This window comes from Accipiter gentilis, chromosome 1 (genome assembly GCF_929443795.1).
Source record: "Accipiter gentilis chromosome 1, bAccGen1.1, whole genome shotgun sequence".
In the NCBI taxonomy this organism is placed as follows: domain Eukaryota; kingdom Metazoa; phylum Chordata; class Aves; order Accipitriformes; family Accipitridae; genus Astur; species Astur gentilis.
The window spans coordinates 22,720,518-22,746,102 of NC_064880.1; the positions used below are offsets into that span (position 1 = coordinate 22,720,518).

Consider the following 25,585-nt stretch of genomic DNA (forward strand, 5'->3'; position numbering starts at 1 on the left):
TAGCATCCATTTCCAAAAGGTGAAGGATCAAAAGCTCTATCTAGAGATATCATGTAAAAGAAGCATTCATCCCTTTGGTATATACAAGGAAAGTTTTCTTAATGCTCAATAGGGCACTCCCCTCCCAGTTTCCCTGTCTCTCTCCCACCAGTAGTTGAGAACGGCGTAACAAAATAACAGTTATATTGCTCTACTCCTCTGAAAAGTATTCCAGTATTTCATACCTTCTCACATCATAAAAATGAATGGGAAAAGATACAGCTAGATATAGCTGTGAAAATCAGGGTCATGGACTTTTCTTCAGCTGATAATTTGGGTAGTAATGATGACAGCTACAGCACGGTGACAACAGAGGAAGAAGGAACTTTCCTTCCGGGTACCATTTTGCAGATCTCAGGCAGAACCTGGCCCCAGAGAATGGTAAAGACAGATTCATCTAAGAGGTTTCCATTATCCTTTAATAAATTTATTTATTATTTATTGTATATAAATATATAGTAAATATATAAGTAAGTTTATGTGTGATTATAAATTTTATTTATTCATTTATTTTAAAGCATGAACAGGAATTTGGAGGAAGAGCACCCTCTTCCCCTCAAAAAAAAGGAGAAAAAAAAAGAAAAACAAAGCAGGCAGCCAGATGCCCAAATCACACTGGGACTGTACAGTGGGGGAGGGAGCAGCTTATTATCTTATTATCTGTATTACCTGTGCAAATCTCCTGCCTCTTAATATCCAAAGAATAGTATGAAATGCTTTGGTTTAACCTATAAAAAAACCTGACTGAAAATAGCTATATACAACTTGATCAAAACCCAATGACATAAAAGGAAAAAAAAAAGGAAGAGGTTGGGGGAGACTGGACCCTGTCCTGGTTGGTTGGGGGTTTTCCTGATAATGGCAATGTCCCTGCATTTTCCTGCATTTGGAAGTTAACTTCACAGGGTGACCTTCCCAAAAAGTAAGATGCAATGCAGCTTTCTGGTTAGATAATGCCACTGCCTCTGTGTCAGGCCTCCACTCGTGCCAAATTGTCACAGTCAACCTCTGTTGTAGGTTATTACTAAGCAGAATTAAAAAGAAATCACTAGAAACAATGACCTGCATACTGACTGGACTTCATAGTTTGCCAAAACTAAAACGTCATTATTTTAGGACATGGGAATGAAGTCTCCTATCAACACTGCTGGTTAGCTGGCGGTTTTCTATGTAATTTGAACTGTTTCTTTTTCTTTTTTTTTTTAATCATTTGTCTAATAAATGATGTGGCCATATGATTACAGTCAAATTACTAATTATTACCACTAAATTGTTTTCTCCCTGTGATGTAGCTCAATAATTAAAAAAGTCAGGTTTAGGCAGCCACCCTTCCATCAGGTTCCAGGGCAGCAAGTTTAAGCTGTGTTTCCTAAACAGCAGTGGCAGCCCAATCAAGCAGGGGATGTTGTCGTGCTTCACTAACAATCCTACCCCACCCTGTAATGTATACACAAACCGCAGATTAAAATACAAACAAATCTTACAGCTGCCAACATCAAAAACTCAGAAAGGATGCTGGAACCACAAAATACCAGTTATTAGACAGAGCAGTGATACAATAGAAAACCACTTTTTCAAGTAATGCTGCTAGAACTCAGAAGCTGAATACTTGAGAAAGTCACAAACATCATCAGAAGCAACAGTTAGATATTCTTGCCATAACTACCACGTCCAGTGACAACACAGGTCTGCTGCTTAAGTGCCATAGCTTTATAGACACTGAGGAATCAGATGACTCACTCATTCAAAAAGCTTCACTGAAAGCCTTTTGTAACACCCTGCAAGACTCCAATACACATCAGTGATGCCAGCTGCGGCTGGGAAAGCAGAGAGTGCTGAACATGGCTCAGCAAGCCTCCAGTACTAACGTAACATAGACTGCATTAGTTAACTTCAAATTAATATCCCTACTGGACATGGCAAAAGTTTTGAATCCAGGTGTCATAACACTGAGTCACCAGTTTGTGATCAGTAGAAGAAATCCACTGGAAATTCAGAGGTTTCCACTAGTACTAATTGTAGGAAACAAACCAGACTATTTTTGAAGTTCACCAACACAAAATATAATTACTGCAAATCCTTTTCTCTTTGGTCACAGAGGAACACATATACCAGCACTGCTGACACCCCATTAGATGCTCTTATCTTCTCTACAACAAAAATAGAGCTTCCATTATAAAACATGCTATACTCAAAACACACTTATTTTCTAATATTTCTTATCAGTAAAGAAAAAATTGCTTTATAATTGCATCCAGCCTAACACAGGGGTAAAAGTTTCCTGCTGCAGTTGACCAGAAGTCATGATCAACTCTGAGCAGATATATACGACGTACACTCATGCCAACTGCTTTCCATGAAAATAACTCTCTGAAATGTATTACTTTGCTTCCTGGCATTTTCTAGAAAATTAGCACCAGAAGTGCTGGGTTAGCAAAACCAATCTGTACTGCACAGGATTGGCAGTGTAAATTTGGATCTTCACTGTAATTGTGCATCTTCCTTAACACCTTACCTTAGAGCTCCAGTTCCTGAAGCAAATGATAATAAAAGACCTAGCAAAGGTACACTGAAGAGTGCCAGAGCATGCTTGTGACATTTAGGTGTTAAGATATCCAAACTGATCCTTCTGATGCCAGGGAAAAACCTTAGGATAATATGCCAACCTTCAAAGCAAACTGGCAAATACTTCTTTTTATAATAAATAAAGACAAAGGTTTGGCACAAGTAACAGTGAGCAGTTTCAAAACTGTATTAGATGTATTAGAAGTATTAGATGACCACAAAAGATTAAGTGTTAAAATTTGCTTTTTCGCCATGAATTTCAGTGATGTAGCTGACCTCTCAAGTCCTGAACTACATCCAGTGGCAGCCAGAGGCTGCACGTGCCTATGTACGTCAAAACGAGATGTACTCAGTCTGGAATTATCCTCATCACTTGTGGAGCACTGGGCATCAATGCGAGGGGAAGCTGGTGCTGATCTACTAGAGTTCAGCTCTGACCAGCAGATGTGCAGGGAGCACAGGTTACACAAAAGCAAATCGATAGGCTGTTAAAAAGTGTTAATATCGCACTTAGCAGTTGGACAGACCATTTTGCTGAGGGAGAGGCATGGTAATTAAAAGATCAGAAAATAGTGCCACAGATCCATCAGGGAACTTTCCAGAGGGTCAGAAAATTAAATTGTTCCCATTACATGGCATGTCACCGGCCTTTCAGAGCTAACCACAATCTGTGATTCTTTCATTTTGCTCTTCAAATAGTCCCCCACTTGTTCTCTTGTGTGCATAGAGAATGCAGGGGGTCTCCTGGCCTCAACAGCTGAAAGACACCTGGGTTTCATGCTCTAACAACACACTCCAAAAAGACTACAAAGGCTCACAGAGTACGTTATGCATGCCACATTTTAAACAGTATCCAGCTACTAACACACTAAGAAATGTATGGTGGGGTTTTTTGTTGGCTTGCTTGGTTTTGGGGTTTTTGTTTTTTTAAATCAGGCAAGACTACTGGAAATTCTTTTAGGCGACCCAGATATTACCTACCTTCTGCTACCTACAGGCTACTGGCACAATTTAATTAAGAATGCATAATATAATAGGCACTGGAATTCCTGGAGATGATAGAATGCCACAGAGGGTGTCAAAAGGTGTCATAGGGGCAGGCAACAGAAATAAAGTGATTTAGGCATATAAGACCAAAACAAAACCACAAACAATTCCTGAAAAATACATGACTATTGCTGAAAAGTATCGTTTTGGATACTTCTACATTTAATGTCCAATAACCAAACAGATCCAAATACAACATGAGCTTTTATAGCTGTCTTACAATCTACATATAGACTGAGGAACCTTTTTTGTGTTAAGGCAAAAACATGTCTTCCAGTTGTATTTGGTGGGACACACAGTGAAATGCAATTTAACATTATCCAGTAATAGTGTGGCCAGTGAAACACCATCCCTGCAGCTCCAACCATGGCCAGAGGGTATTTCCCCCCAGCATTTAGTGGGTGAACTCAAGCACGCACACAAATATACGCTGAGGAGGTAAAGGCTAGCTCAATTTCTGCTGAAATTAACAGGAGCCGCTCTGCCACATCAGAGTGCTTGGCATCAGAACCAGATTGAAAGGCTGATTCAGGACTAGGGTAATGCCTAAAATTCAATGTGCCTCAAGACTTTCTAATAAAATAACATTCTCATGACAAAAAGCTCCAACAAAATTGAGATCTCATTTGTCTTAATCATAGAATGAAACAAGCTCAGAAGTACATTTCATGTAGCAAATATTATTTTACTCGACTTCAAATTTCCAATTTGAAGATGTCATTTCCTATAAGCACCACTAAGCCTAATCTCGTAACAGCCATAAAAGCCATAGCTAAGGTGGCCATTTCTCCTCACCTAGAATTCATAATGATCCCATTATTAATCCACAGTCATGGTTCAGATATGACTAAACTCTTCTATTATTAATAGCTTGCCAGTGGAATATTCAGCTTCACACAATCAGCTATCTCATGGGCATTAAACAGTTGCTCTGTGGGGTGGGGTTTTTTGTGGGTTAGGGGTTTTTGTTCGTTTTTTTAAAGCATTACTATTTCCAATTAGTCAATACAATGGTGTAGACGCCCTGCATTTCATAACATGCTGTTATTTTTGGTAAAGAGGAAAATAGAAGTAGGTGAGATACTGGAAATACAAAATCTATTTTACATCTAACATCAACTCCACATAAGAATAATAGATATGTTTTCCCAAGATAATTTAAATTCTTACGAGGCAGGTTTTAAGATCTATGCTAGGGAGCAGGAACTGGAGCAAAACGGAGTGGTGAAGAGGCAGGAACCGGTCAGACACAATCTGAATGCACATAATGAAATTTCTTAAGTAATGAGAGTCCCAGGACTGAATCTCTGGTCTTAATGTTATTCTGTTAAATAAATATGAAAACCACAGAAAGAACTGTTACTTTTAAAGCAGATTTTTCATGGCTTTCTGGGTTTGAGGCTCTTCTTCCATTTGCTTCAAGATTCCTTATCAGAATGCGTCAACATCATCTTAACCATCCCTGAAACACCTTTCAAAGTATGATACACTAAGAAAGGGGTTTAAACCCTCCCAACACATTCAACTAAGAATTGCTATATAAAGCTCTCCTCACTTCTCCTTCACAACATCCCTGACAGCTTCTCTAATTGCTACCTGATAGGTGTTAGTACTGTAGTGCCACTGACTATGTGAATATTTAAAATTACTTTCAAAATATTTATGAAAAAAGACTGAAGAGTATTGTCAGAGTTCATATGGTTGATCTTGTTACCAATTACCTATTTTTAACACATACTGCTAGGGTCTACGATTTGAAAAACTGAATGAAAAAACACTATGCACAAGCCACACTGCCAGGAACAGCTAACCAGAGCCATGTTTTATTTAAGAGAAAAACTGTCACCCTCCAATAAAGAGATTAGCAAACTGTTTGTTAATCCGTACAATTTGTGTGTAGTCAATGAACTGAACTGATAAAACTACCTTGAAACATGTAATTAGATATTTAGAGAAGCAGAGTACTCCTAATGATTTACTAAATACAGTACATTTACAAAAGTAGACTTTGAAATTAAAAATTAACAAGCTATTAATACGATGAGACAGCTTGTGACTCATTGTCTAACAAAAGTAACATGTCAGGGAACAAAACAAACAAACAAAAAAAATCAGTAGACTCCAAGTACAACATTTTAAAGCCATACACACAAGCAATTTAATTTAGTTATTAAACACAATAGGGTGACTTGTTCTCCAAAGGGACAAAATCAACTAAGAGAAGTGAATATGCCAACCAGGAAAATACAGCCAACATTCAGTAAAAGCCAGAAGATAAGTCGTGTCCTAAAAACCAAAGGAAAGAGGGGGAAGCTCTCTTGCACGTCATAAAGAGATCTCTTTGTTAAAACTTTTTCATTAAGCTTTTTGCCACCACTTTTTGTGTTTTCCTGAAATTTTTATCCTTAAAAATCTTTGCAGATTTCATTTGATCTAGTCCCACATCTGCAAACCAGAAACAGTAGCAGAAGAAAATGTGCGTACTTTGATTGTCAAGATGTACTTTGAAAAAACACAAATCTTGCCTCCTGTCCTTATTTTCACCATTCTCTTTTGCCTCATGGAAAATTTTAATCTGTGCCTTGCAGGATGTAGAAGTACAATAGTTTGAAACTAAGCATTTGAATAGAGAGACTGAAGTTTATTTCAGCAATGACTCTCTAAGATTACAACAATGGCAAAGCTCTCTTTAAATTAAATACTTAAACTGCACTGCTCTCAAATATTGTGGTGCTTTTGATAAAGTCCAATTTATTTATTAGGAGAAACCCACTGTTTTTAGAACAGTTTCTTATCAACAGGTAACTTTCTTTCTCCAACCCTTCCTGTGAGAAAAGCTTAAACTAAAGTAAGGGGCTGATGTTCCAGCCTTTGTTGCACAAGGAGCTGGTTCTAGCCCGACTGTATCAGTATTTTACCCAAACTTTTATTCTCACATGGCATTTATGAGTTTAGATTATACAGCTACAGTCACTAGACACACTCATAATTTGGTATGCTTTCGGCACTCCCTTTATTTCCTTTTTTTTTCCTAAGGGTAACAGTCTCAACACTTGTTATACACTTTTCAGGAACGGTATTTTTCCATGCCTTTAATTACCCTAAGTTACTGCACCGATCAAGTGCATGTTCCTAAAGTCCTTCGATGCCCTATAAAGGAAATGTGTAAGTTTGAGGCTAATCACACAACCCTTCTAGCACTCAAAGATATCGTATCTCACCGCAGTGAAAAAAGTAAAAGGAAGATTCATTTCATCATAGGTCAGTCTCTTACATGTATGATCTTTTCCCATACAAAGAGAAGTGTACCATCTTATTTCTCCCAAAGAATTCACTTTGATAAAACTATTTCTGATGTTTCCGATAGACCAGTTCGGTGCCAGTCAAGTTGGCCAAAAATAATGGAAAACTAGTCACAATTGCCTAATTTGGAAAGACTGCCAAACTGTCCACAGTATGTGGCTGACGTTCTCTATCTTCATGTCAAATTATTTATCAGGTTTTCCCCAACAATAACTCCACTGACTTTTTTAAAGCTGTAGTGAATATTTGTAAAGCACTGTATTGATTCATAAGCAATGCATCTTTCATTCTGAGCAGACCCTTTTTTTTTTTTGAAGGGCAGAAATGAAAGAAGTTAGTAAAACACATGTCGAAAAAACCAAGCCCTATGTGGAGTATCGGCACTCTCTGCCTCCCACCCAGACTGTCTCCGCTTTCCTTTCTTCTGCTCCACTTTCTGGCAGATTGTTTTCTGTCAACACAGACATCGGATGGAGAACCCTTCTCAGCACTGCTTCCTCGGCACAGTGGCACCAGCTTTCAGCCAGCTCCCCAGAGGAGGGCTAGAGCATCCTTCTGCACTTTTTTTTATCCCCTCCATCAAACCCAACCAGTTGCACTGCCACCTGTCTGCCACCCTTCTAAGAAAGGGACCCGAAGTCCCGCAAGGGACCTCAGTGCTGCTGCCTCACAACTAATCACTGGTTCCAGAGAACCACTCTTCTGTTCCACACACGAACTATAACAGAGGCTTACAGTCAAACCAACAGGGTTGCAACTAAACGTGCCAAATGGCAGATTAAAGTAATGTTTTGCTACCAAGGTGAAACAGTTTTAAACAGCAAAATGTCTTTAATGAAGCTACAACATCCATATGCTATAATTTTTTTATGATGTTTCTAACTCTTCTTCGTATTACAGCCTGCCTCTGCCACCTTCGTCTACTACCGTCACTCTGAGTTACTTAAGCACATTTCTGTGGGTCTCCCAATACAGCCTGCTAACACAATCCAACTTGGCCGACTAATACTATAAATAAGCACAGCAAAACTGGCACCTCTAAATGCGATTGTTAAAAAAAACTGTCCAGTATAAACCAGGGCTCAATACCTTGAAACATTACTAATGCACACAGCTCTCAGATTTTATGTTTCTGAAAAGCTTTACAAAGCCAATTTATAGTCTTTCTAATTAATTTTGGAGTAATATGAAGAAACAAAATCTAGAGTATGAATTTTAAGTACATATAATGCACCTCACCACTTCTCATCACCATCACCAGGGAAGACAAAATCTTTGCTGCTTTCTTCCATGCTGACACTGTGATTACAAAGACAGACTGTGGTTAAATGTATACAGCCAGCTCCAATGACTTTTACTGCTGTTTTTTATTAGTGTTAAAACAACTTCCCAGCAATCTTCTTCCCTTCAGAACTAAAACCACAACACTTAGACGTGAGGTTTTTCTCCTCCCAAAATCTCCAGTGATAATTCATACTTAATGTTCCCTCAGTGACATGGGAAAGTGGCAAAAGACATATCCACAAAGAGCGAGAGCAAGAGCTTCCAATCTAGAGGAATGTAAGTACATTTTCTCCTTTTAAAAGCATTTATCAAACTGGCGATTCCAAGTTAGCACTCCTGAGTGAAGCTGAACACATACCAGTCTTTTCATCTGAAAGACTGTCTCTAAATGCCACCAGTTCCTTCCACTTCTCTCTTTCCTCACTTGAGAATAACTACTCTGTTCTGGCTTTCTGTGAATAAGAAAAATAAATAAATAAACTTTCACGCAGCTTCAGGGTCATAAGTACCCAATCTGTGACTAAAGAAAAAAAAACGTGGGAAATCTGCTTTCCAATTATTGCAAGAAAAAAACCTTGGATTATAATGCTGTTCTCCACATTTCTCAGAAGAACTGGTATAAGACCATTATGTCAGGCTACCTGCAAATGCACAGATCATTTCAATGGAGTTAAAATCCTGCTATATTGTAGCTGGGATTTAAGAGGATTCCTTTCTACTTTTCGTAAATGCACAATCTAATGAACTTGATCTCTCTAATCGAAGAGAAGAACTGAACCTAATCAGAAGAAGACATCAACAATAATTTAATTTTATCCCACATCAAGGCATCTATGGGTGGTAGGAGAGAGAACCATTATGTATAGGAGTCATTTGCCTCTTATCTCAAGTGTCTTTTTTTGTATTAGTCCTTTCTCAGTAATGAATCTGACTTTATAGAAACATTAGTTTCCTAAAACTATTTAAGGAGGGCAGGAGAAAGAGCAAGGCATTACAACACTTATCAATTCATTAATTCATCACTGATTGGAATTGGAAATCAGTATTTCCATCAAGTTTATCAACAGAGTTGATCTTTTCTTTTTCTTTAGGTCACTTACAGCATCATCCATTATTGGGTTAGAACGTACACCTATTAGGTTCAAACAAAACGCAAACATAGGTATATCATGTAAATGCTCATAATATATGATTACATAAACGCTACAATGAAAGCAGTTTTGCTATTGCCTATGCTGTCCCTCTGGACATTGAGAGTGTGTCAGCTGTTTCCCAAAAATCAAATACAGTCAGAGCACTTGTTTACAAAGATGTTTACTCTGAAGGGACTATGATCCACTGGTGGAGTGTGAAAAACCACATGGGAGTTTCTGGTAGCTGCAGATCCTTTCCAGGGCTCCTGACAGCAGGAAAACTCACCACAATTCTGTCAAAATAATGCTGGCACTACTGGAGGAAGCCACCTGCAGCAGGAAACGAATGTCCTAGGCCAGAAAATGGTGTAAAAAATCATTACTGGAAACTTCCTACTTTTCAGCAGCATTGGAATATTGAAAACTGCAAGTAGTCATACCTGGGAATCAAGCATGCGGTACAGAACATAAGACAGGTCATAAATCACAATGTAATACAAATGACGGAGAACACAAGCTAGGCTTTTCACAGCATATTGGTTAGAATCCCATCAGACATCTCTTTTCCAGCTCTTGTGCCTAACAACTGTTAGTCACTTCATTTAAGGAAACCATTGCAGGACTTAAGCAAGACATAAAAAGCTTCAGGTTCTCACTGTTGTTACAAGACACTGCAGTAATGAATCCGTGTTTCTTCATTCCATATTGGGGCTAACTAGTACAGTAATACCTTCATTAGTTATTTTCTGATAAAATGTTTTAGAATGAGGATTACAGTACCTTATTTACTGCACACCACATTGTTTGCATCTATATGTACCACTACAAAGGCAAATTGCCTGAAAACCTACCTTCAAAGAGCTAAACTCAATCACTATCTTTTTCTACATCATTGTACAGTTAAGACCAAAATGTTGAATAGGCTGTCAAATCTAGACTAAAACACTACTTCTACAATTCAATAAATGCTGTTTATGCTCACACTAGCCAGTTAAATCATGCTAAATTGCAAAGGATGGATGCTCTCTGTAATCAGAATGAATTTCGCAAAGGAATGTTATCTCCGGCCATACTAAGATACTGAGATAATAACAAGTATATACTATTAAATTTGCTTCACAAGAGGTTAGTAGAATAGATGATAAAATGAAGTTATACAATGCATTTTTGAAAAATTAATACAAACTTCTAGCACAAGGATATCGGTAAGTCACAAGTACAGTAGCAAACCAACCAAAGAATAAAAGATTGAAGCTGCTTTCACAAAGCTGCAGATTTCAAGACCTTTCAGATAGGATATAGCATGGATAGTAAAACCCAGGTGAGTTCAAACTCCATAAAAATTACATGTTCCAATTTCCTTCCAAGAAACTTTCCCCATAAGATGTTTTGCTAGCTCCTTTCAGGGCCCACTACTTCACTGTATTAGCCCCCAACTCTCCCCTCTCCTGCAGTACCCCGTGCCCTGGGGCTGCCAGAGGCCTTCCCTTCCCCAACCTTGGCCGCCAAACTACGCAACATTGGGCGCATTCAGGAGGGAACGCTGGACTCCGGCATCCTTCACTCTCTCCTATTTATATTCATACTTCTAAAAGGTATTTTCTGAACACAGAAAAAAGAATCAGCATGACCTTAGAAGTTGTTTTATGCATGGTTATCTACTGCCACAAGCAGAAAGCCACCCCTGCTCAACACTGCTCTTAAATTATGCAGCTTTTGCTGCTGAGGATAGTAAATCATTCATAAGTTTAGCATTAGGGAATTGGAAATGTATTATTAGCTACAGTGTGGTCTGATATAGCATAAATATGTGCGAGCAAAACTGTTATGAAAATATTCATATGTTTTTCTATTTAAATACTATATACTGAGTGAATAGTCCAGAAAAGACTCACCCCCCTGTAACCAAGGCAACAGGAGCTGCCATGCAGCTCGACTCTACTGTGTCTCAGTTCTGGATTTTCAGTTTTTCTGTTGTAAAATGGGAAGGATGCCTGTGTTGTGTAGGCATACACACACGCTTACATATTATATATAATTATAAAAATGTGCGTATATACACATACATATATTTATACATACACATTTAAGTATGTGAATGGAAATTACCAGGGTTGAAGTTACAATTTTTTTTGAATCTCAAGTTCAAAAGCTTAACTAAATAAAAAATTTGAGATGTTTTGTATTTGCAAGTAGAGGCCCTTGCTCCAGTGAAGCTCATCTACCAAAAAGACATGGATCCATGTTTACTAATGTATTTATGATGTTAAATTATACAATCCTTATGCAGCACTTCAACAAAACTCATGCCAAGTGTTCAAATTCAGTGGGACATGGGTACAGACTCCTAGGTATTTTATATAAATAAAACTCAGTAGTGGATGGATGAAGGAAGGAGCTCTTAACAGCAATTTGTTAGAGCTGAGCCTCCAAAAATATTTAATACTGTTTAAGAGAATCTTTCATATAACTTTATGTCATTTCTCCCACACAAAGATTATTTTTTAGGTTCATAAATACATTTGTAGAGAACAAAGTGTTTGTTCGTTTTAAAGAGGGATATGCCTTCATCCTAAATTACCTATACATTTATCAAATTTTCTATATCTGTTTTTTCCAGGATTAAATGGAAAACCATTTTCAGTGAGTGACTAATACATAAATACTTTTCATAGCTGCTACTTCACTCTTCTAGTGTTATTTTTAGGAAGTTTTACTGGCATAGTGGGAATTATATTAAAACACTGCATATTGCTCTTCATGTCTGTAGAACACATGCACTTCAACTTTTACCAGATGCTAATAATTATTTTGTGGAATACCTCCACAAGAAGATGTTGCAGCATCTATCTGATCTCATTATTTATGAAGCCTACAACACTATAATATTTCAGACACCTTATAGGTTAGACTTTTACCACCAGTGAGTCATTGCAGTATCTGCATTCATTAGTATTTATAACAAACAATGGCAATGCACAAAACCCCTACATGAAAAGAGATGGATATCATGGACAGATCATCATTATGGAAGAAAAAGAAGATCAAAACTACAGACATCCCTTGAACATGTATTACTGGAGCAAAATATGATACAATACAAAAATAATTTGTTTCCATGCAAGTCACAAAAATATGTTGGAATAAGAGAGGTCTGAATAAAATGAATTTCCTTCAAAATGGTCAAAATCAAAAGGTGAAACTGAGGAACTCTGCTGACAAGCAAGAAAAACCGCTAACAATAGTTACAGGCTAATACCACTGCAACATAGTAACAAGCCTTTACCTTGCATAGTATTATTTCATTTACTATCTTACATTCTATAGCTCACCTCCCCCTTCATTTCCTGTAGGTTTTTCTCTTTGTGCTTCTTTTACTGGCACTTTTCTAAGTGCTCTTACAACATGAAACACTACAGAATTAAGAAATTATTACTGTGATTCTGATTGCCAGGTTTTTGTTTTCCTTCATATATTAAAAATCAAAATCTATAAAGACAAAATATTACACTCACCAACATCATGTATATCAACACAATAAAATTCATAATTTAAAATTAATTTCCAATATTGTAAAACCTTGATTTAGAGGAGCCTTGTATAAACAAAATCACAGCATACAATATTATCATACCCTGAAAGCAAATTAAAAGGTGTTTCTTGTGTGACATTCACAATTACTGTTGAACTCTCGATGGAAAAAACTAGAATCTTCCAGGACTGATTTAAGTAGATTAAGTATATATAACATACAGTAACTTCCCATTCACCTTGAAAATTATTGTTATATATAATTTGTAAGAACACTTCTAAGCCATATTCTAAGAATACGTAGGCTGGCATAAACCAAGGTTAGTTTAACAGATTTTCCTAAGAGCTATGCCAGTTTATACATGATAAGGACCTGGTACTTCACCTTTCACCTCTGTGAGAATGACCTGTTTTCTAGTGCTTGGATATGCCATAGTTTACTGCAGGTCAGAATTCATAACTAGAGCTGCTCAGCATGAAGTCCACAAAACAATGGCAGTCACGAAGCAGCTGTCAGGTTTTGTTTGAGAAACGACTCCTGCTCTCCATTGACATTCTTCCCACAGTACACCTGCAATCTCAAACCACTGACATGGAAACCTCACTTGTGAAATCCCTGAACTGTTTAGACTCAAAAAAAAAAAAAAAAAAAAAAAGAAGAAAAAAAAAAGCACGTATACTACACAAGCAGATTAGACTTCTTCAGCACTGGTTAAATTCACCAAGCTTTCAGAAGTGCAGTTTTTTATAGCATAATCTTTTTATTTTTCCATGTTTGCAAAGGTAAACTTACTTGTTTATACAGAACTGTCATGACTGACTTTGCTCTTTGTGTGTCTCAAGCTTCATTTGCTGTAGCCATGGTAAAAATGTAGGAAAGAATCCAACCCTCAAGTTTTCATTTCTATTCTGATTGCAAAGCTATCCCAAAATTTGCTAAACCACACCCCATTCTGGAAGTGGCACAATCGTCACAGAACTGTCGGATAGCACGCAAGCCTTCACTTAGCCTGGAGCCAGAAAAAACAGGGAAAATATACCTGACTTTGACATGCCTTACAGTGACAGAAATACGATGGCAGCAGACTGGGCAGTGGGAGCAAATGTTAAAAAAAAAAAAAAAAATTTAAAAAAAAAAATAATTAAAAAATCCAACCATATTCTCAAACAGGTAGAAGTCAAAACCTGGATGCCCAGGATGCTTTAGATGCTTGGGAAGAGATAGTCTACACTAAAAAAAAAATCTCTGTCAAACAAAATCATTATTTACTGGAAACATCCATAAGCTTCAACTTTGAGAAGCTTCCTATTTGGATTTCCTCATGGAAGGCTACACTCAATTTAGATTGGTCTATCCAACTTTAATGGACTTAAAAAATAATTCTGACATTTCAGGATTAAACAGTGAAGCTCCAGGTACCCTCTAAGCAACTCCCCAGGACGCATTCCTGTGTTAAGATACCAAGCAAGGTCCCCAAGCAGGAATCAAGCAAGGTGCTCTGCCTAGACAGAGCGAGAAACAATTCCTGCCCTGAAGAATGTAAACAAAAGAGAATTAAAGAGAGAGAAAATAAGTATCAAAATGAGAAGCAGCTGGCAGGTCAACAGCACAGCAAAATCTCAAAACAATGTCCACTTTGCTAGAGCCTGTGTTTTAAAAAGCACTGGGCTCTCAAGAATTCAATCAGAATTTATGTATATTGATCCAACGTAGGACTTGACATCTTTTCTCTGCAGGTCTGCAAGAGCAGAGCACTATGTATGCCTGAAGAATGGCTTTAACTCTCCTGCTCTCAACTGACAGTGTTCAATTAAAAATGCAGATGAAAGGCCAACTTTGCCCTCTTACCACTGCAGAAACCTTACACTGTATGAGCACATTTATAGTCTTGAACTGCTTAGCATCTCCCTAGTGTTCGCTAAGCTTACGAAAGGCCAAGAGCATCTTAGAATCTGAGAAAATGTATTTATTTTTGTAAAAAATTTAGAAGTTACGCCTTGTAAAATCTATTCATACCCTTTTCCTCCCTCCTGCCTTCTACATTTCTATTTCTCTAGACTGAGGATCTATCCTCTTATTTTCTTGTATCTTCTTCCTATAACAAAAAATATTACATTTGATATCCTGAAGTATTGTCTCCTTACTTAATACATCTGCCATGCAATACTAAACACCAGTTGTGCAGCCTGTTTACATAAAAAAGGATGTGTGAAGATTCATAAATAAGGCCACCCTGGAGACACAAGTGCTAGGCTAGTCATACATATTGTATAAACCAGCCTCTGTTGCTTTTTCTACATTTTATTTCTGCATCCTTAATAGAATCACAGTGCAATCCAGGTTGGGAAGGACTTGAGGAGGTAATTCTTGCCTAGTTAGGCAGGATGAAACTCATTCCCATGAAGGAGACAGCCATATATTTTCAAAATTTTTAATCCTGTAGCTTATTCTTTGTTTAAGAATTAATAATAACTCTTAAAAGCTTGCCCAGTATTGCAGAGGAGTACACCCTTTCACCAAGAAGCACCCATGCTACTATAAGCATTATACAACCAGCACTCCACAAAAAAATGCGTCTTATCCTAGCAAACTATGAAACTGGGATTATTTATGTTGATGGCAAGGGTGCCCCACAATATTGCAGCAGTGCAGGATCTGTGGAGCACAGTGAAGGGTTTATGCCAGCAATGAGAGAATGCACAGACTTCCAGAACAGAAAGTTTAGGACTTAAAATTTCACTGCTTGGAACAAGGAAGAAAAGCTTAATGGGAAATTATTCAGGAAGCATCCACATATAGAAAGAAATGGAGGTTGGTCAGCGAGCAGTGGGTACCCAAATTAAGATGTATATTATTAAAGCTGAAATTTGGATTGGAAGGAAAGTAGAAAATAGTAGACAAGAGTCAACCAGCAAATTTGGATTCAGAATACAGTATTCTCAGCTCTGCAAACCAGTGTTCAAGTCCTCTCCTCAGGATGAAGGGTACTGTTCGAGGTCAAGCTCTAATTCACTGTATATTGTATAGACTCTGAAGCTGTATTTGCAATACTACCATTATCCGTTAGTCTCAAAAAATGCTGAAGTAGAAAGCTGTGAAATCAGAGCAATGCCACAGAATTGCAAACATCTACAAAACCAACATCAAATAAAAATTAACATAGCGTGCAGCAAGGGTTAATACAGATTTTCGTTCAATGAAAGGAAGCAGATAGAAAATGAAGAGAGATCCTGACAGAAACAATTATCTGGTATCCTGGTGATAAAAGAAGCAGAACTCATCTTTCTGAAGGATTAGAAGCCACATCACTGGCAGCAGCAAAAGCCAAACCCAACACAAGAACGTCTTTGATTGATGTCACTGTCTCGTCTTGTTACTCTGAAACTCCCATAAATTTACTACGGACTACAATCAGGAGCATATAGTTAAACATGATTCCTCACCTATGAAAAAAAAACAAAACAAAACAAAACAAACAAAAAAAACCCAAAAAACCCAACAAACAAACAAAAACCAAACAACAACCAAAAAAAACCCGAAAACACACACAGGCCTTTTCTGAGTTCTCAGGTCTGAAAAGACCCCAACATTTAGTTAAGCTATGTCAATGATAATTAATCCAAATTCAGAATCCTCCCATAGGACCAACTATGCAGCAAAACCAGTTTTAGTGGGAGTTTTAAAAGAGATGGGTCACCTCCCCTCCCGTCATGCAAGTATATTTTCTTACAGGAAAGTTCAAAGCTAATCACAGGTTTAGTTTATCTTTACAATGATACTGAATATATTCATTAGTCTGGTATCTCCCAACATAGTAATTTCAAGAAGAAATTAAAACAATTGCCAATTCCTGCAGCATGCCCTTTTTATCAAACTAATGAATTATGCAAGGATTTTGTTAATCCTTAGACACTGGTCCTGAATTTCTCCACACAAGAAAAGAAACCTGACAAACTAGAGGAGTGATGCCAGAAAAAGAAAGTAAAGGAAACTCCGTTATGTTGATTGTATAGCTCATTAGTCTAAAGCTTTACACATTTCACTTAACCTTTAAAATCACTGAATTCTTAAGCCTAGTTAAATGTTTCTAAAGCTTAACCCTGAGTTAAATCTCACATTCATTTGCATTTCATTGTAATGCTTATATACAGTTTGATGCAAAATTCCTCCCAGACCAAAGCTTTATGTTTATTTAACAATACACATTCATATTCTTTATTACATATATCCTATTTGCAATATAGCTATGGTATTATCTTCAACGTGAAAGCCAAATTGCCTTTCACTGAAAACAAAGCAGTAAGAGACAAAAATTACTTTCTCCACACTGAGTTAGCTGGTAGAATACTTTGAAGGACATCCATTTTCCCTACTGATGTCCAATTACTAAAAAATAGAACATTCACAAGACTTGCAAACACCAAGGACTCCTCCCATTCAACAAAAACCATTGCTTGCAAGCTACCTTGAGCTACACATGCCTCAAATTTCCTGATACCTCTGGGATTTCCTAAAAACATGGAGGCTCTTATTTTGCATAGTATATACAAATACAATAGCAGTATAAAACACAAAGTTAATACTATTAACAGTGCTTGCCTCTTGTGCTACACTACTGTCTCTGAGGCAAATACATCCAACAGCCAGCCTGCCTTCACCCTGCCATTGGTATGTCTTGGAGCAAGGGACAAGCTCTCCAGTTCCATGGCCTGCCTACCCAACGTTCACTTTCCACTCATTAACCAGCTCTACACCAAACATATGCATAACTGTTGCCTTGAACTAAAATGAGCTTAGGGTGTATTTAACTAAGCAGTAAAGAACTCCTAATTTCAGCTGCGCTATTTATGCAACAAAACCACACCAACAAAATAGAAAGGCTTTTTCTTCCCTTCAGTGCTGTGTAATTTTTGTTTTCTTAGGGTGACGCAGCATGAACACAAGACACCTAACATGAGTGAAGACAGCATGAATTCATTTGAATACCGGGGCTCTAGTATTAGGCACTGGTGAGGCCGCACCTCGAATACTGTGTTCAGTTTTGGGCCCGTCACTACAAGGCAAGACATTGAGGTGCTGCAGCATGTCCAGAGAAGGGCAGGCAACGAAGCTGATGAAGGCCCTGGAGCACAAGTCTGACGAGGAGCGGCTGAGGGAACTGGGGCCATGTAGTCTGGAGAAAAGGAGGCCGAGGGGAGACCTTATCGCTCTCTACAACTACCTGAAAGGGGGTTGTAGTGAGGTGGGTGTCAGTCTCTTTTTCCAAGTAACAAGCAATAGGACAAGAGGAAATGGCCTCAAGTTGTGCCAGGGGAGGTTTAGATTGGATTTTAGGAAAAATTTCTTCACTGGAAGGGTTGTCAAACACTGGAACAGGCTGCGCAGGGAAGCGGTGGAGTCACTGTCCCTGGAAGTATTTAAAAGATGCACAGAGGTGGCGCTTAGTGACGTGGTTTTGTGGTGGACTTGGCAGTGCTAGGTTAACAGTTGGACTTGATGATCTTAAGGGTCTTTTCCAACCTAAATGTCTCTATGATTGTATGATTCTACAGGGTAACAGCATCAACCGGTGTGCCAATAATCACATAGGCCAAGGAAAAACAGGTATCTGAGAGGCTTGTGGTCATCACCAGTATTACCTTACAGTCAACATCCAGCTTCCATTCAAAAAAAAAAAAAAAAAAAATTCAAACTGATGAGATCCAAGTCAGGAGGTTTCATCTGAAATGAGGAAACTTTGACAGACTTTCTTTCTACTTGTGCTTTAGCTGTTATTGGCTTGCTTCCAGGTATCATCAGCTGAGTTGCATTTTTTTCAAATGAAAAAAAAGGTTACACCAATGGGATTAGACCTAACAACAACTGGCAAAAGCTAAAAGGACACAAAAGGAAAGCTAGTAGAAGGAATGACAAGGAAAACAGAGGAATGCAGTAAATAAATTTTAAAATGTGGGAAAGAGACAAATGATGACACTTGAAAACTACAAAAGCCATACCCAGTTCTGATCCTGGAAGATGTAGCAACTGTCACAGAATTAGCTTCTGAGGACAGAATTCAGTCTAACTAATCTGCCTCCATGCATGGCACAGGCTGGAGAACTCACCCTTCAAATCCTGCATCACACCTCCCCAGAAGCTGTGCATTGACTCATCCAAAAAAACTAGAAAAAGTTTTGATATGTACTCAGCAGGAGACTATGGTATATCCAGTCTTCCTGACCAGGCAAGACACCCGAGATTCTTCCAGTGCCAATGGAAGACCAAATCCTGCATCTCGTCTCTGTCCCTTGAACTTGTATGCGTGCATCAAAGTCTGCACATACACATTATTGCGTTACATGCCCTCCCCCAACACTTCCAAAAAGGGTATTTTGCCAGAGAGCATGTGCACATGCACACCTCCTGATTCATTCTGAAGCTGAGTCAAGAAATAGGGAACAGGCCACAGCTGTCCAAATTATTCATGCAGCATATTTTCTGGCACAGCTGCAGAGCACACAGAGTGGGCTGCAGGCTGGATGAATGGTTCTGGTAGCAGCAACCTTCAATCACCATTCTCCTAGAGCTATTCTTAGCCCTTCCTCCTTTACCTTACAAGTCCTCAGATTTAGAGGATCACAACATTGCAGCTCTTCTTGTGCAAGCAGACTCTGCACATCCATAATGAATGTAATAGAAATTTGCGTGAAAGTAAGTGGTCCCAAAATTAGAGCTTAAATCAACACTGGATATAGATGTAAATGGGAAGTCAATAATGTTGGAGGGGAACACTGGATATGATATTTCTTCTGTTTTTCTTAATGAAACATGGATTAATATCCTAAATACTAATTCCAAGAAGGATCGTTCCCAGTGTCTCAGCCAAGCTGTAAGTTTGTATTAACACCTTCCTGTTTTATGGTAATTGCTTCAAAGGCAGTCATAGAAAATTGCAATGCAGTGCTTGGCCAAGATCCATGCTGGCACCACTGGCCACACCAGGCACCATTTCACATATTGTGAAGGACTTCAAGGACCTGAGAAAGGACCTAAAGGTCCACTCCAATCTTCCTAGACAATTTTTCTGTCTCTGAAGTGGGAGTTGTTTCATAAATATCATCCTATTTGCCTTACCTCCTATGCTCTTAACATCATTACCTTTTTTTTTTCTCTGCCATCTACTTTTTCCATTTTTGGAGTCTTAGGGAGCCCTGTCTATGTCAGCTAAATGGAGAGAAGACTGAGAGGTCATTTGATTACCAGACATAAGCACTTACTCACTGATAAGGAGATCTGGTAGCAAGGCCTTTTCAACCTTGCTGATAATAACGCAATAGGATCCAGCAGCTAACAGTTAAAAGCTAGATCAAGTCAACCTTGAAACAGTCTGCAATTTCCTAGCAGTGACTTCAGCGGAACCTTGGAACAGTTTACTGGGAAAGATCAAGGGCAAAAATGCAAGGCTTACCATCAGGCAGAATCTTTGTCATATGATACGTTTGTAAAGTGTAGTTTATCTCTGGAAGAATTTATATAAAGGTTGCAAAAAACCCAGCATTTCCTTCTGGGGTCTGCATCTCTTGATCTACAATTATTTTTCTTTAGTCGTTTTTTGTGAGCCACAGGGAGAAGGTACCTTTTAATACCCAAACCAAACCATGTTCCTTGGACAAACATTCCCAGGTGACCTGCAGAATGCTTTAAACAAAAATATAAATAAACACGGATCACCTCACTTAAATAAAGCAGATTGCCATATTTGGTGTAGGAACAGATTATTTCATCCAGTTAGACTGTTAGATCTTTGGTTTGCATTTTTGCGTGTGTTTTGGCTAGGCAGCAGGGAGCTGAATAAAGAATATTTTGCTTTTCTCTGTTATATGGATCATCTGAGGACATCAACACTTAACAGACAGGCCCTGAGCATTACTGACCACCCTGTTTCTTCTGGTTTCTAACCACACAACTGTTCAGTCTAATGCCACTGTGGTCAGTAAAGTACCTGCCTGAAACCAAACTGACACTGATTTGCACGAGATCAGGCTAAAGCCCCAGTAATCTCATTAGACCCCAAATGCTACAAAATCACAAAAAGGGACATTTACCTGCATTTCACTTATCTTGAGAGAGTTACATGGAAGGCATGAGTCTATCAAAAATTGCACATGTAATATGAATAAAGCTTAACCTGAACAAAACATTAGCGTTTAAATACACAGTGATCTGCAACAAACACAAAGAAAATAATAGGTAGAAGAATATTCTGAGTAACAACAAACTAAACTTATCTGTGTTTGTCTTTAAAAGCAGTATCAAAGATGGGAAGTTCTAGCATTCATTTTGTCCATAAACTCTTATTTCTCCATTCCAACAGGAAACTCTCCATCTTCTTTGATCTAAAACCTTTCCTCTAGAGGAAAAAAATCCTTATAGGAACCTGCTTTTAAAAGATAATCTAGGGATTCTGTTTTGTAAAAATAGAGCTAATTTTCAAAAAAGGAAGAAGTCTGACTTAAATTTCTCAACATCTGCAACTGCAGCTCTCCCCCAAGCATCTGATTAAGCATCTATGGAAATTAAGTAGGCACTTCAGCATTCTGCCAAACTGGACTGAAAAACATGCTTCAATACTTGGATGATTTGGGATTTCATCTTCAAAACAGTTCATGTCTTAAATATACACCACTATAAAACACAGTCAGATTTCTTGCTTAGAGTTCAAATTTGGCCTGTAATTCTTTAGCAACATTTTTCAGGACGAGGAAATATCTTCTTCCCTTCTGGCCAGAGTTTGCCATAATGCCACCAATTTTCAGTCCCACATTTCTACCACAGAAGTAACCACCTTTTGAAGGCTGATAAAGAACATGACATGTTTTTTAATAAAAAATATTATGCAGAACCCCAGTCTTGCACTAAGCCTCTGGTTGCAAGGTCCGTAAGAAAATGAGGGAAAAGGTCTGAGATACAGTTCAAAATTAAGTGTGCAATATACCCTATCAGTGTTTGATACCTTTCTATCAGAATCATACATCAAATTTAACTTTTGTTTTGCAGTTCCTCTCTCATGCCTAAAGATCAATTATATCAGAAATATATTTTAAAACTGTTCAAGACCGCTTTCATTTTATGAAACAAAGTTCAACTACGTAGCCCTACAAATCCATGTACTTGAATCAAAGCAAATTTCTCCCTGAAAAGTGCATCAGAGCCAGAGTCTGAATGCCGATGGTGTTTATTAAACCATTTCTTTCTTAAAGGAAAATTATTTTACATAAATTCCCCTTACAATTTCTTGTTCTGAAAACTATTATTAACATAAAAGCTTTATAAAGACATTAAAAACAAACATGTCTCTGATAGTTAGCTACCTACACACTTAATTTCACATACACATTTTCCTAAATAGCTACCCGTGAAAATTTAAACACAAGTCGAGTACAGTCATGATGTCACAAGTTCTTATGATACTAAGTGTTCCTACATAATGCATCCCTGGGAAAAATTACAACCACAGTCCTGCTATCTTTGAGCCAACAATATTATGTTAGCTTAGACTCTGTAGTAGATGATCCCGAGAAGTTGGAAGAAATTAATTTTTCAAAAATGAGCATGGTTCATACTGTGCACACTATGCAAGCAAAACAAAAACATGCCTGTTATAATCACATTCTAGATGAACTCCAACATTTCTTTTTCATATCCCTATTAAGACTAAATGCCTGGGAGACCAACCAACTATTGAGGTCCAAACTTGCCTCTTTCAATCATAGCCAGTGATGTGACCTTTGCTACAGACTGAACATTTCTAGATTAGAGTCAAGGAAGTGTGACCATGTACTTAGAGAACCAGGAAAAAAAAATTACAATAGACTTTTGCCTATAGGGACCCATCAAAGCTGGAAAACATGGTTTTAAATATTGTATACTGGACTCAATATAGGGAAAAGTTAAGTGTATATATCAATTTATTTAAAATGTAAACACTGAGGAATATTGTCAGAATAACACAGAAATGGAACACATTGCCAAAAGGCTTAAGGAATCAAGTGGTACACAATGGCTTTGATATGACTGATTCTTGACAATATGAAATACTGTATTCTCCAACAGTGACAGTATTAGAATCACAGTATGGAAAATCAGTCTCTTTTGCTCAGTCTGCTTTTACATGAACATTCAAACATACCACCTTATATGACCAATATGTTGTGTCTACTTAAATGGGACCAATTTTCTTTGTTTCTGAAAGGGAAAACAATTGTGTAATGCTGATCATCCCCAAAAGCATCAGTTGAAATGAATAAACATAAAACTAGAACAAAGAATGGTAATAATGGCATTGTTTAATTCTTTTTAGCCTGTTATATGAAACTAACATGCCAATAACAGGTGACAAACATACGAACCCTTCAACAGACTAAATGGTGGTTTGACTTGGCCATTAAATTTGAATTTAATTTAAAGAAGTCATTTAACTCCCTTTATGTCTCCTTCCCACTTCCTCACAGTCCTCAACTGAGAAGACCCACTTTCCCACTGTCCTTGCACTTAGAAGGGTGCTGGTCCATACTGACTAACCTGTATGTATCACATCTCTACAAGTCCATGGGCTAAGCTTCAAGGCGTGCACTACTAGTGCATTCACAGAAATTAAAATTCACTTACAACAAAATCCCACCAAATCACTACAGGTATCCTGTGACTGCTTTGTTCGCTTATAAGAAAAAAACAAAGCAAGATTTTTCAGTGAGGACAATTTGCAATACAACAAAAATTCTTGCCTACATCTACAGCAAATTTTCAATAAGTCGTAACTGTACTGCAAGTGAACAGTCTTCATAAATTCAAGTGCAAAACTGCTAAATTATCCTTACTTACCCTTCTTTCCAAGCACAGTATCTACTTATTTTTTGCTCTCAGGCAGTGAACACCACATTTTTTCTCACAACATTGATTCTCCTTATTCTGAAACACCTCATAAAACAATTAATCGTAGTAAGTTCTATAAAGCACTTTAAAGACTTCTCTTAAAGAATCCAGAAGCATTTTAAGAAGCTTGGCATTTCTGTCCAAAAAAGAGCATTTATTGAATCACAACTGCGTGTATTTAACTGCCTAGAAAACACTGTGGAAAAACCCCAAATGTATGTCTTAGTTCAAGTAAAACTCAGCAAAATGTGGGTCTACCTATGTCTTAACCCTGCTGTAGGTCATGATGAGTCACTGTGTTCTAGAAGAGCAGCCAGAGCACCACCTGCAACTTGTCAGTAGGCTGAAATGTGATTAAGTTATCCAAAGCTTTTCTCCAGCAGGAAGGTCTCCCTTACACAAAATTACTGCATGAATGCATTGACATAAAGTAGTATTTCCAAAGTAAGTATCATTTAGCCTCCATACTGTAAGCAAAGCATAAAAAGAATAAAAGGTTCTCACTGCAACAGCAGTCATTTTGTTTTTCTGTTTTACAGGTAGCTTTGGGGAACCAATATTTACACTGATTTCCAGTCAAATTCTGCCTCTTCCATTCCACCAGCCCTTTCCCTCAATTTTGCATTAAGGACAGGCCTTGAGCACAGCCATTAGTTAAAGTTTATTACATCCCCATAGCTCTAATCACATGGGCCACTGTGTGCCATCTAATGGGAGAAAACATCATGGGTGTCTAGTGTGTGTGAACTGTTACTCCTCTTCCTTGGTATTTTTCAAAACATCAGGTTATTGAATTATCCGCTTGAAACTGCACAGAAGGGAACATAGTAACAGCCATGCAACAATAAATATAAAATCATAGAATGGTTTGGGTTGGAAGGGACCTTAAAGGTCATCTAGTTCCGCCCCGCCTGCCATGGGCAGGGACACCTTCCACTAGAGCAGGTTGCTCAAAGCCCCATCCAACCTGGCCTTGAACACTTCCAGGGAGGGGGCATCCACAACCTCTCTGGGCAACCTGGTCCAGTGCCTCACCACCCTCACAGTGAATAACTTCTTCCTCACATCTAATCTAAATCTACCTTCTTCCAGTTTAAAGCCATTACCCCTTGTCCTACCACTACATGCCGGTGTATAAAGTTCCTCTCCAGTTATTACATATATTACATATATTTCCCATACCCTTCAATATTGTCACTTTGACAACAATATCAATTCCAGAACTGTACAGCTACCCATATATTCCATAATCAGCAAAAAAACAAGAGTTGTCTGTCTCATTATCTGCCCTGTGAAGAGCCAACAGAAAAAAAAAAAGCAAAAAAGAAAAGCATGCTGAATGATCTAGTATCAGTCTTATGAAATATTAATAAGCACAAAGCAACCAGCCAAAGACAGAAAAGGAGGGAACTAAAATATGCTAGCAGCAGGATTATGTAAATCCTTCTCCCTTTAACAACAAATACAACAGTAAGCTCAGTCTGTCAACAAGGAAAGGACACTGCAGGTATCCTTTACAGATCCTATTGCCTTCGAGAACACTCTCTCGGGTACCTGATCAACTTACTAGTAGTATATTTATCTTATTAATTAAACTCAGACCCGTTATTTTCAATGTGCATTTAGTTTTAAAGAGTGGTGCTCCTATCTGAAGTCTGAAAAAGGGTTTGTATGTTGAAAGCCTGTTTATTCCCCAGTCATACCAGTTCACTCAGTATAAGCTCCATCTTCTACCTCCAATACCCCCTAGATCTTGCCTGCACCACTCTGA

The 25,585-nt window shown here is 38.0% G+C and overlaps 2 protein-coding genes across 3 annotated transcripts in view; both read right to left on the reverse strand.

Moving 5' to 3' along the window:
• LOC126053268 (splicing factor 3B subunit 1) overlaps positions 1-25,585 on the reverse strand; it is a 647,576-nt gene that overhangs the window by 302,264 nt on the left and 319,727 nt on the right. The window lies entirely within an intron of this gene.
• HECW2 (HECT, C2 and WW domain containing E3 ubiquitin protein ligase 2) overlaps positions 1-25,585 on the reverse strand; it is a 175,759-nt gene that overhangs the window by 135,589 nt on the left and 14,585 nt on the right. The gene's annotated exons all lie outside the window — the stretch shown is intronic.